This window comes from Nomascus leucogenys, chromosome 18 (genome assembly GCF_006542625.1).
Source record: "Nomascus leucogenys isolate Asia chromosome 18, Asia_NLE_v1, whole genome shotgun sequence".
In the NCBI taxonomy this organism is placed as follows: domain Eukaryota; kingdom Metazoa; phylum Chordata; class Mammalia; order Primates; family Hylobatidae; genus Nomascus; species Nomascus leucogenys.
Genome location: NC_044398.1, coordinates 53,833,526 through 53,847,282, shown reverse-complemented (window position 1 = coordinate 53,847,282; position 13,757 = coordinate 53,833,526). Strand labels below are relative to the sequence as shown.

At 35.9% G+C, this 13,757-nt stretch overlaps 1 protein-coding gene across 4 annotated transcripts in view; it reads right to left on the bottom strand.

Annotated features, from left to right (window-relative positions):
- The window catches only part of MPP7 (membrane palmitoylated protein 7), a 268,278-nt gene that overhangs the window by 94,233 nt on the left and 160,288 nt on the right, over nt 1-13,757 (bottom strand). The gene's annotated exons all lie outside the window — the stretch shown is intronic.

Genomic DNA, 13,757 nt, shown 5'->3' with positions numbered 1-13,757 from the left:
TTGGGGCAAAAGTGTGGGGGGAGTTACTTTTAGAGGAAGGGAGAACATGAGGGCTAAAGACACATTGTCAATGACAGTCTGAGAATATTCTATATTTTGTTCTTTCCTACTATTTTTTCTCCTATTAGCAGAAAACACAATGATCAATATGATAGATTCTTTTGTTTTTTTCCTCACTTTAATTGTTTGTGTAATTGGTGACTACTACGTGTATAAAAGAATAAAAGTAATTCTATACCAAAGATGAAAAGAACACCAGAACTTTGACATGTCACAATTCACTGTTTTAGATGAGCGGGTTTGGGACTTTCAACAAACTTGACCGCTAATAAGCAACACCACTATTCATAAATTACTCAAGCCATCCTTGAATCCTCTCCTCTTACTGACATTCTCAACATCCAATATATATTCTATTTTTTAAAAACTTTTTTTAGACACAAGGTCTTGCTCTGTTACACAGGCTGGAGTTCAGTGGTGAGATCATAGCTCACTACAACCTCAACACCTAGGCTCAAGCGATCCTAATTCCCCAGTCTCCTGAGTAGCCAGGATTACAAAAGCATGCCCCAATGCCCAGCTCATTTTTTAATTTTTTTTTTTTTTTTTTTTTTAGACAGAGTATCGCTGTCACCCAGGCTGTAGTGCAGTGGTGCAATCTCGGCTTACTGCAACCTCCACCTCCCAGGTTCAAGCAGTTCTCTGCCTCAGCCTCGTGAGTAGCTGGGATTACAGGCGCCTGGCTAGTTTTTTGTATTTTTAGTAGAGACAGGGTTTCATCATTTTGTCCAGGCTGGTCTTGAACTTCTGATCTCGTGATCCACCCGCCTCGGACTCCCAAAGTGCTGAGATTATAGGCTTGAGCCACTGCACCTGGTGCATATCCTATTAAATCTACTTCCAAAATAAACCTAAAGGTTTTCTTTTTTCCACTTTAGATCAGAGATTGGTAAACTACAACACATGTTTTTGTAAATCAAGTTTTACTGGAACACAGCCCATGCTCGTTCATTTATCCATTGTCTATGGCTGCTGTCATGCTACAGTGGCAAAGTTTAGCATGTGGAACACACACTTTTTACATAAAAAGCTGGCACTCCAGTAGTCTTTAAATGGTTCAGCAGCATTCAACTCTGGCCCATTTTCAAGTCCACAATTCACAGTGTAGCCAGAGTGATTATTTTTAAAACTTAAATCACATAACTACCCCTTAATAGACCTTCTAAAGTTGCCCATCAATTGGGATGACCAAACTCTCCAGGATGTCCTATAAGTCCTGCATGCCTCTCCAATCTTATCTTACACTGCCCTCCTCCTCACTCAACTTGAGTAACTCTTTCTCATAGATGTCTGGCCAAAACATTACATAAAAGTAGATCCCCCGGTGACTCAATCCCATAGCACCTTGTTCTTTGCCTTCATACATGTCCATAATTTATAATCATATGTGCATTTTTATGTTTATATGGTTAATATTTGCTGTCTACTGAAACAGAAGCTCTAAAATGGCAAATAGTGTGTTTTTAATCAAACTTTTGAATTGACTATAACATACATACAAAAAGTACAAATCATAAGTGTATAGCATAAAATTTCAAAAATGAATATGCCCAAATAAACACCCCCAAAACAAGAAATACAACATTAACCAAACTCCAGTGGCCCCCACTTATGCTCATTCCTAGTCATCATGCCCTCTATACCCCCCCAAAGTGGTAATCTTTCCCTTTATTTGAAAATGATATAATTAGAATTACAAGTGAGTATTCATTTTTCCCTAATATTAAGTTAGCGAAATTCACCCATGCTGTTACTTATGGTAGAAGGAATTCATTTTTCTTTGTTATATAGTTTTCCAACATATAAATATGTTACAGTTTCTTTACCCATTATGCCTTTCAGGGGCATCTGTGTTGTTTTCAGTTCTTGGCTAGTATAAATAATGCTGCCATAAATGTTTCATATCTTTTGATGCATATATATATGTATATGTATGCATATGTATATGTATGTATGCATATATACATATGATGCATACATATACATATATATGCATCAAAATATATGAAACATTTATGGCAGCATTATTTATATATATATATATACACATGTGTTATTTATACATATATATTATTTATACATATATATATGGTTATTTAAGTATATTTAAGAGTAGAATGTCTGGGTCATGGGTATATAGTAAGCCCATTCAACATTAGCAGTGTTTTTCAATTATACTTCTACTAAAAATGTGAGTTCTAGCGTTCTAACATGATCCCAAACATTTTACATTATTAGTCTAAATTTGGCCATTCCAAGTGTATAGTGGTATCTCCTGTGGTTGAAATGTTCATTTTTCTTAAAATGAATGAGAATGAAACCCATTTGTGTTTATTGGGCATGTGTGTCTCTTGGTGAGATGCCTCCTCAAGATATTTGCATGTTTTTCTATTGCATCTGTCTTTTTCTTATTAATTTGTAAGAACTATTTATAATATACTGGATCCAGTCTTTATCAGTTACATGTGCTAGAAATACATTCTCCCTTTTGGTAGCTTCCCCTTTCACTCTCCTTCTTGGTGATTTTTGCTCAATAAAGGATTCCAATTTTAATGAGCTCAATTAACATTTTTTTTCCTTTGTGGTTCAGGCTTTTTGTATCCAACAAGAGTTTTAAAGGGGAAAAAATAAACAACATCAGGATGATAAAATACTTGAGAAGATAATGGCTGCAAATTTTTGAGAACTGATGAGAGACTGACTCTAAAGGTTCAGAAAGCCCGATGTATCATTTAGGAACAAGGAAAGATAAAAAGAAACCTATGCTTAATACATCACAGCAGAACTGCAAAATGGCAAAGGCAAAGAGAAGATCTTAAAAGTACTCAGAGCAAAAAAAGACAGATCATCAGAAAGGAAAGAAGAAAACTGATTGACAGCTGATTAATAGCAGCAGTAGACACCAGGAGACAGTTCAAATACCTTCAAAGTGCTTAGAAAAAATAATAGCCAGTCCAGAATTGTGTACCCAGCAAAAGTATCTTTCAGGAATAAGGATGAGGACCAAGATGAGGTTAACAGGAATCCACCTGAAAAAACTAGAAACTAAAAATAAATAAAAATAAAGGATAATGAAACCATAGTTTTCAAAGATGCTGGACATCAAGCAACAAAGGACAGAGATCACTGAGAGACAGGAAACAATGTGAGCCTATGATTGCCCCAGCATTGCAGCCTAGAGTTTCCAGGTTGTGATGGGGACAAAGAAACACAGGCAAAACTCAGTGGTCTCCTTGAGTTGAGAAAACAGAGGTGGGAATCCAGAGAGGTCAACTGACTAGGTTCTCAGGGAAGCCTATAGAAGAGGAAAGGGTGGCAGATACAGAATTCAGGAGATCTGTAGGTCTCCCTTGAGTCCCGAGCAAAGTCCTTAGCCATGGCATGCATATAAGAAAACTACCAGAAAGAATTAGAGCAGTGGCTCTTAACTGAGGGCAATTGTACTCCCTTGGAGCCATTGGCAATATCTTAAGACAATTTTTGATTGTCTTAATTTAAAGGATGTTACTGTATTGAGGCCAGGGATGCTCCTAAACATTTGATCTTATACAGGACAGTCCCCTAAACTCCAGAAACAATTATCCAGCCCATAAATGTCAATAGCTCTAAGGTTGAGAAACTGCATTACAAGGAATAATCCCTGAAGTTTGCATAGGGCAGAAATAGTTCTTGGTCTCATCAGTTAGCAGGAAAAACCTCATGATTCATAGGCACTGAGAAGAGTTATGGGATGGGTATTGTCTCAATAGTGGAAAAAATAAGCCCAAGATTTAATGCTGCTAAGATCTCACCTACAAAAAAAGCTAAAAATAAGCCTCTGAAAGATCAAAATGTTTCCAAGTAATTTAACTGTATAACAAAATAAAGCTCAGGATACTATCTATAGCAGGGGTCTTCAACCCCAGGCCACAGACCAGTACCCGCTTATGACCTGTTAGGAACCGGGCCACACAGTAGGAGGTGAGTAGTAGAGAATGAACAAAGCTTCATTTATATTTATAGCTGTTCCCCATTGCTTGCATTACCACCTGAGCTCTGCCTCCTGTCAGATCAGCAGCAGCATTAGATTCTCCCAGGAGCATGAACCCTATTGTGAACTGAGTATGTGAGGATCTAGGTTGCATGCTCCTTAAGAGAATCTAACGCTTGATGAACTGTCGCTGTCTCCCATCACCACTACATGGGATCATCTAGTTGCAGGAAAATAAGCTCAAGGTTCCCACTGATCCTATATTATGGTGATTATGTAATAATAATAGAAATAAAGTACACAACAAATGTAATACTCTTGAATCACACTGAAATCACTCCCCAAACCCCCATCTGTGGAAAAACTTGACTTCCATGAAGCTGATCACTGGTGCCAAAATGGTTGGAGAAGGTTGATCTACAGAAACACAAAAATACCCAGCATCCAACAAGATAAAACTCACAGTAACTGGTAGTCAATCAAGATAAAATTCACAACGACTCAAAATTACTAGGTATGCAAAGAAAGTAGAAAATACTGATCATAATGAAGAAAAAAATGAAACAATAAAACCAAATACTGAAATTACACAGATGATAAAACTGGATAAAACCAAACCCGAAAATTACACAGACAGCAGACAAGAAAATTAAAAGTTATTATTTAACTGTATTTCAAATGCTCTAAAAAGTTAAAGGAAAGACTGAACATGAGATACAGAATATATAAAAATTACTCAGATCAAACTTCTAGATATGGAAAGTATGAAATAAGAAAAAAGTGCACTGAATGAGATTAATATAGATACTGCAGAAGGAAAAGTAATCCTGTAGAATAAGCAACATAAGCTGTCCACAATGAAACACAAGGAGAAAATATACTGAGAAATTATGAACAGGACTTACTGATCTGGGGAACTACTTTAAATGGCCTAATATACATGTTAACTGGCATCTCCAAAGAAAGGGGGCAGTTGCTGGAAACTATTTAAAGAAATATGTCAGAAAATAGTCCAAATATGATGCAAAAAGTATAAACCCACATGTTCAAGAAGCTCAATGTACCCAAGCACAAAGAAAACATAAAACACCACCAAAATGCTTAAAACCAAGAAGAAAATATTAAAATCATCCAAAGGAAAAAAAAAACACATTATATATAAAAGAATAAGGATTAAAAATGACAGCACACTTCTCATCAGAAACAATGTGGGCCACAAAACAATGGAGCAACATCTTTAAAATACTCAAAGAAAAATAGTGCTAACTTAGAATTCTATACCTAGCAAAAATATCTTTTAGAAATGAAGAGGTATTGAAAAGTTTTGAAAAACATACAAAAGCTAAAAGAATTCACCACCAGCAGACTTGGATTGCAAGAAATGTTACAGGAAGTCTTTCAGACAGGAGGAAAATGTTGGCAGATGGAAATGTGGGTCCATACAGAGGAGTAAAGAACACTGGGAATATCTACTATCTGTGTATCTATGGCATATCTTGCACATAGTAAAACAGAGATAGCTGAATAAAATGTTTTTAAATGAAGCAATTATGATAATTGACAGGCAATATTAAGAACATCAGCTAAATATTTTTTCTCCTTAGCTTTGTTCCATGTCTGCATTCCAAAATAATTTCATAGGCATTAAGTTTGTAATTTTTAATAACTTTGTTTTACAAATATTGTTGGATAGCAACATTTTTAATTTTGGACAACTAAAACGAATTTTGCATTCCATTTTCCTATTTTAACTGAGGTGATTTTGTTCTTTAATATACAGACTTGCCTTTCAAAAGGCAATACTTAAATGGAAATTGTGTTTCCATACGCCAGAGCCACCAATCACAACTGATGGGTTTACCTGTTGCTCAGAAGAATCTGCAGGAAATTGAACACTAGGCCTTGTAACTCATCAGACTCACAAGCACTCACTGCACTGGACCCCCTGGAGTCAACTTTATGTTCTAAGTATCTGTCAGGTTCACAGAATTAAGTGTCTAGCTTATAAGGATGAGCGACATTGATTTATCCCTCCAGAAGTAGCTTAACTTTTTCCTTCAGCTTGCTTTAATGAAGCTTCATCCATCTTGCATGCTCAGGCAGTGAGTAATTTCTGTTAAGTGAATGTTTGGATGCTAAAAATTACAACAAATCTTATTTTATTGCCTTTAAAAAAATCTACCAAATTTTCCATGACTTCCTAAATTATAATGCCATATTCTAGAGATGATGTCACTGCACTGTTTTATCAAAAGTGAGCCCCTGGAATGATGATTCATACAGGTTAATTTGCCTTTAATGTGGCAATTTGATGGTTAGAAGTGGTTCTGATTTATTAATGACTATCTTTGCTTCCCCTAGAAACAAAGTCTCTATATAGAACAATATCCCTCCATCAATGCCCCAAAATGCTACCAACATTATTGATTTTGCCTATTTCATCACTGCAGGAAGTATTCACATTCAATTAATCTAGTTAGGCCTTTGGCTACTTACTTTTACATTTTCAGACATCTATTGTTTCTTTTATACTGCATTTATTTTCCTGAACTGGATTTTGTAGACATTACTGACTAATAGGAATAATCTATTTTTTAATATGGCAATTGACTGATCAATTCATTCTGGGTGTAATCTTTCAATTGTTGACAGTTCTCCAGTGACACTATTGTTACAGAATGACAAGTCATTTCCTAACTATCAAAGACTTGAGGGCAACAGGTTATACAAGAAAAGTTCTGGCATTCTTCTGAACACAGCAAGAGATTCCTAAAGAGTAAAATGAACAAAATCACAATCTTATACTATTATGAATTAAAGACTATGAAAGAAAAGTTTGAATGTCATATAAATGTACAGAATTATCTTATATGTAGAGACAAAAAAGGCCATAATGGAATAAAAGTTCCACCAAACATTTAATAATTTACATTGAATTCCGTTTACTGGGAATCCCAATGTTGGAAGCACAGTGCTATGTGCTAGAAACAAAGATAAGAAGACCATCCTGTGTATCATTAAGTGTGGCAGACTGCCACTGTCACTACTTGAGACCGTCATTACAGCAGTTACTACTGTTACTGCCTGAGACCCTCATTACAGCAGTTACTACTCTTACTGCTTGAGATCCTCATTATGAGACTGAATGAAGGGACGAACATAGAAATGATACCAAAAAATAAAAGAAACTATTTTAAGGAAAGGGCCAGGGGAAGAAGAGAGCTCCCTGCTTCTAGTGAGCAAAGGCAGCCCCTGAGCTTCTACCGCCCTTTGTATTTATTGGGTAGAAAGAGCATGGAGGAGGAGGTAATGACTGGTCAGCTGCTTAACTGATCACAGGTTCACATCATTGCTAACAGGCTTCAATTATGCCTAATCATCAGAAACACTTGCGCTTGGGGCATGAATGCCCTCAGCATTCCTTCTGTGCAGCGGACGCAGTTGTCAGCTTGCCCACATCCTGCATTTATGAGAACAGTTTGCTGTTTACTCATACAGCCTCCAGTGGTATACTGAGCTGATCACGACCCTCACACTTTCGGCCTCCAACAAATATGAAAGATATACTTTTGTTCTTTATTAGGTACAGAACACAGAAAATCCCTGAAACACACATACACACACACAAACACACACATAAACATCTGTTAAAGGTCCAGTTTAGTTTCTGGATACAAGTTTTTGAGCTTTAATTTTCTTAACCTTTAAAAGAGTTAATATTAGTACCTACTTAATAGGGCTTCACAATGATTAGAGAGATAATACATGAAAGTGCATGGCAAAAAGGCTAGGCTTCATATTATTGGTTTATTAGCTATTACAATTAACTTCAATGATTATCTTATTCCAGGAACAGTCACATTGTATATTTAACCTTGTCTATAAACTTGTAAAGGACCATATATAAATTTAAAAAAATCCTTTCCATATAGCTATTCTTTTCCTTCATATATTTGCAAAAGTTGGCCAAACTAGCAAGCAAACATTTTTAACAAATTTTACATTAAAAAGGTTAACAGGTTGTATATTGTGATAAAAATGGATCAAACTAGAAATTAACATCGGTAAATATAAAAAACAAAACCCAAACAACCTCACAAATTTAAATAAGTCAGGATATTGAAGTTATCAAAATGTATTATAGACAATCAAGAAATTAATATCAATGCCAATATGACATACACAATGTCCATGGAAGGTGACCAAATTTAAGAGAAAGCCACATACTCTTAAATGTGTTTATAATTAAACAAGCGTGACAGCTAAGTATCCCACTATCTAATCAAAGATAGATACAAAGAAAAACATTAGACCAGATGCAGTGGCCACTGCCTATAATCCCAACAACACTTTGGTAGGCTGGGGCAGGCGGATCACCAGAGGTCAGAAGTTCGACACCAGCCTGGCCAAAATGGTGAAACCCCAATCTCTACTAAAAATACAAAAATTAGCCAGGCGGGCGGCATGTGCCTGTAATCCCAGCTACTTGGGAGGCTGAGGCAGGAGAATTGCTTGAACCCGAGAGGCTGAGGTTGCAGGGAGCTGAGATCGTGCCACTACACATCAGCCTGGGTGACAGAGTGAGACTTAGTTTCAAAAAGTAAAAAAAAAAGAAAAAAAAGAAAAATAGAATTGATAATAATGAGCCAGTTCTTTTGAGAGATTAGATAATTAGTCATTTCTGGTATGCAGAGCAAGAAACTAGAGAAAGAATATGTATACTAATAGCACTGAGAAATGGGACAGAACTTCGGATACAAATGAACAGGATAAATTGAACACCATTCCAATACGCTTGAAATCTTAACAAAATGTTATGTTTCCTAGGAAAAAATAAATAATGAAGTAATTCTGGAAGAGCTTGAAAGCTCTTTCAAAGTTATTGAAATCAATAACTACAGAAGAAATTAAAAGCACTATCTAAAAACTTTCCCCAGAGATGGCATTGGAACCAAATGAAGGGTTGTATTAAAGTTTTCTGTGGTATTTACAGAATTCCAACACATAGTAAAATGTAACATTTCTTTTTCAAAGGTCTCACAACCCAAATGCAAAACCTAACCAGAGAGTATAAAAGATGACAGCACAACTTTGGTCTCAGGATGATTTTTTTTAAATACCAAAGTAAAATATGACAAAATTAAACATAAAAATCTTCTTTTATCAAAAAGAAGGTTTAATCCCAAGAATTTAATGTTTTATCATATAAATATCTGCAGTTATTTATGCTAACAACCAAAAAAGTTTCTATGATCACTTTGATAAGTACCATAAAGGCACTTGACAAAATTTAACATAATCCTGATTTTTTTTAAATGAGACAACAAAATCTTGTAAAATATTCTATCAGAAACCAGCCACAAACATCATGCTTATTAATAATAGGAAGCACAGAAGTATCCCCATAAAAGTACAGAAAAACAAAAGCATATCCTGTTTTTACTGTAAGTTTTGAGCATTTTTTCCTGCAAGTCATATGAAGGCAATAAGGTAAGGGGGGAAATTATCTATAATTACTAAAAAGGAAAAGATTTTTTAAAAATCTTGTCAATAACATTGAAAATTAAATGAGATACTTCGGTAAGGTGGTATAAAATAAGTATTATGGAAATTAACATGTTTACTGTATAGAAATAACATACTTGTTAGAAAATAATAAATAGTATACCATGGGGGGGAATTAATTTATACATATGTGTATATGTGTGTATACATATAAATATATGCATGCCTGCACACACGCGTACACATCAGGCCTGGGAATAGGCTTAGCAGGAAATATTCCAGGGTTATATAAGGAACAATTTGATCTAAATAAATAAATTGCCATGTTCTTTGGAAAATTTAATTGCATCCCAATGGTTTTTTTTAATGACATAAAAGAGAATTCCAAATTTCTTCTGGGAAAATACATTTGCAAGAATAATGATAGGAATTTGGCCTTAGAAGGTATCATGCTACAATTACTAAAACAATAAGATAACCAAATTAACAGTAATCAAACCAAGAGTTCAAAACAGATTCAGATATATAATAAAGATAAATCAAACTGTGAGAAAATTACCATCCACTTGAATAAAAAAAACCTAGAACCACATCTTATACCATACACCAGATGTTCAAACAGATTAATAATTTCAAACTTCAAAAAAACACATTTTTAAAAAGCCAAAAGAAAATAGGAAAGACAATTTTCGTAAACTCGTCATGAAGAATACAAGTCCTTTCTAAGCTAACTCAGTGCCCAGAAGTCATAAAGAAAAAGAATGCCAAATTTTACTACATAAAAGTACATATTTCTACCCAGTCTTAGAAAATGCATGTAAGATTAAAGAAAAATAACTAAGGAGAAATCTATAATAATGATTTTATATTCTTATATCACTCACAAGTCATTAGGAAAAACGCAAAATTTTTACTAACCATAATTTAATCACACAGTACTCACTGAAAGCTTGTTATATGTCTGCAATTTTTATTCCCTGTTCTCATGTGGCTTATATTCTAGTGGTGCTCAACTAGCAAAGCTAAAAAAGAATGTTAGTTGAGGCTGTGCGTGGTGGCTCACGCCTGTAATCCCAGCACTTTGGGAGGACTAGATGAGTGGATCACTTGAGGTCAGGAGTTCAAGACCAGCCTGGCCAACATGTCAAAACCCCGACTCTACAAAAAAATACAAAAATTAACCAGGTGTGGTGGCGCGCACCTGTAGTCCCAGCTAGTTAGGAGGCTGAGGCAGGAGAATCGCTTAAACTTGGGAGGTGGAGGTTACGGTAAGCTGAGATTGTGCCACTGCATGCCAACCTGGGTGACAGAGCGAGACTCTGTCTCAAAAAAAAAGAAAGAATATTAGTTGAAAAGAGCTTATGCAATTAATTGCATATAAATTGCAACCGCATAGGGAAACAGGCCTTCTCATGCACTATACTGCAGGTGCTCGAGAAGGTCTGTCTTAACAACAAGCTGGAAACAATGATCAAAACTGTACAATGTACAAACATTATATATGCCCCAATAATTTACTGTCCTAATTAAAGTATATTTTGACAAAATATTCCATAAAACCCTCTAATATACAAAAGATATGCATCATAGTGTTATTTAAATAGCAGAAAAGCAGAAATAACAAAGGTTCGTCTGTAACTTAAAATAGGTAATTTTGTTGACACAAAGAGAAGGCTACAAAATGCCAAAAATATTAAAAGCAAAAAAATAATCGCAGTAAGTAGTACATTCTATGATCCCACAGAATATACTGGGAAAAAAACATTTAATATTTATATATACAGCAAGGGTTGAAAGGTAATGCAGCCAGCCAAGAGCAGTTATCCCTAGAGGTATATGAACATGCAATTCACAGAATAAATAAAAACATATAAGCATAGGAAAAGATATGCATCCTCACTAACAAAGCAATGATGATAGGGGCTTCTACTTTCTTTAAAATTTGAATGAAAAATACAATTATATATTATCAAAAAAGATTATTTCTGTTTCCTTTTAAGTCTTTATCAAGTCACTTTGCAAAAAGTGAACATAATAATCACATCTTATTAAAGACAGATATCATAAATCATGTATATTAATAAATGATTCCTTCTAATCTCACTTATGGATTTTAAAATATTCTTTCCTTTATGGATGCATGTTTGTGTCTGTATGTGCGTATTCCTGTCTTTGTGGATCAAATGCTTTTCTATTCCATGATAACATAACTTGCAAATTTTCTTCTAATACATATTTTTTCAATTAAAAATATTCTTATGGTTCAACTTTTTACACTTACATTTTTAATCTATTTGGAGTTCACTCTAGTGGCAACTTTTCTTATTTTTTCCCAAACTATTTGTTATTCCAAGACCATGTATTAAAATTGTCCTTCAAGCTGCCCATCCCCCGTGCTTCCTTCCACCCATCCCACACTCTTTCATTAGGACCTCAATCGTGTGCTCTGTGTGTGTGTGTGTGTGTGTGTGTGTGTGTGTGTGTGTGTGTGACTGAATTTCGCTCTTTCACCCAGGCTAGGGTGAAGTGGCGTGATCTTGGCTCACTGCAACCTCCATCTCCCAGGTTCAAGTGATTCTCCTGCCTCAGCCTCCCAAGTAGCTGGGATTACAGGCACCTGCCACCGCCACCATACCCGGGATTTTTGTATCTTTAGTAGAGATGGGGTTTCATCATGTTGGCCGGGCTGGTCTCGAACTCCTGACCTCTGGTGATCAGCCCACCTCGGCCTCCCAAAGTGCTAGTGTTCTACGTGAATTATTCCTATAGGCTCCCACTGGCCTTCCTCCATTCAGTATTGCATTTCTCCCATTCTACACCACCCAATGCCTCAAAAGCTTGGTCTGTAGACTACATATGGAGTGACATGTCACTTCCTGCTTCATATCCTTTCAGTGGCTCTCCACTTTTTAATAAGCTCACAATTTCAGGTGTTGCCATATAATTTATCACCCAAATAGGGAAACAATTGAAAGTGGGAGAAGGGCTATTACTAATAATGCTGGAACAGCAGGCATGAAGCTGACTATCCTGGGCAAACCCTACTCAAAAGGTCGACTCCCCAGCTCCAAACTCTCATCCCTTCTTCCTTCGCAAGCCACTGTTCGCCCGTTCTGAGGCTGCTTTTGCATTTTTACATCTTCAAACTTAAAGTTTTCCTTTATGGGATTTTACATGCTCTTCCCTGTACCTAAATCATTTCTTTTTCACATCCCACCCCAACCCATCTCCTACTCCTTTGTCCCCTTGCTGATTCCCTCGAACTGCACCGTAAGGTCTCAACTTATATGCCACTTCCTCTGTAAAGTTTTCTTCAATATTCTCCCCCTGCCCAAGTTTGAGTTTAGCGCCATTCCTATGTATTCCATATCATTTCCATATGCTCCCCCTTTTAAATCCAGTATTTCTCCTATCACCTTCACTAGTGTACATATATCCTCTATAATCTGCATCCATAGGGCCTGGCACACACTAGGCATTAGAAGAAAAAAAATCTAAGAATAAATGAATGAATGAAGATCCATTGCTGGTGACATTTATAAACTGCCAAATAAAGTTATAAAAATTTTCAGAAAGAATTGGCAGATGTGTGGAATATGTGTATTATCTTCCCAGAGTGGGTGCATATTTGGTTGTGTGTGTGCATGTGTGTATCTGTGTGTGTGTGTTTTTTTTTTTTTTTTTTTTTGAGACAGTGTCTCACACTTTCGCCCAGGCTGGAGTGCAATGGCACGATCCTGGCTCACTGCAACCTCCACCTCCTGGGTTCACACAATTTTCCTGCCTCAGCCTCCCAAGTAGGTGGGATTACAGGCGCACACCACCACACCTGGCTAATTTTTTGTATTTTTAGTAGAGATGGGGTTTCACTATGTTGGCCAGGCTGGTCTCAAACTTCTGACCTCATGATCTGCCCGCCTCAGCCTCCCAAAGTGCTGGGATTATAGGCTTGAGCCACCGCGCCTGGCTGTATCTGTGTCTTTTTAAAGTTCTATTACTTTGAAGATATACTTCAACTTCCTTTTCAGTCCAATGAATTAAGTATTTAAAATGAAATAGCAAATCTTTAAAAAGTAAATAACTTCCCTAATCCACTAGAAATTAAATATTCAAATTAACACACGAGTTACATTTTTCATATTTTAACTGTCAATTCAACTAACAACCTACATACCTTGCTTCTGTTTAAAACGAAAACAAACAAAAAAAAGATTTTAGTTTA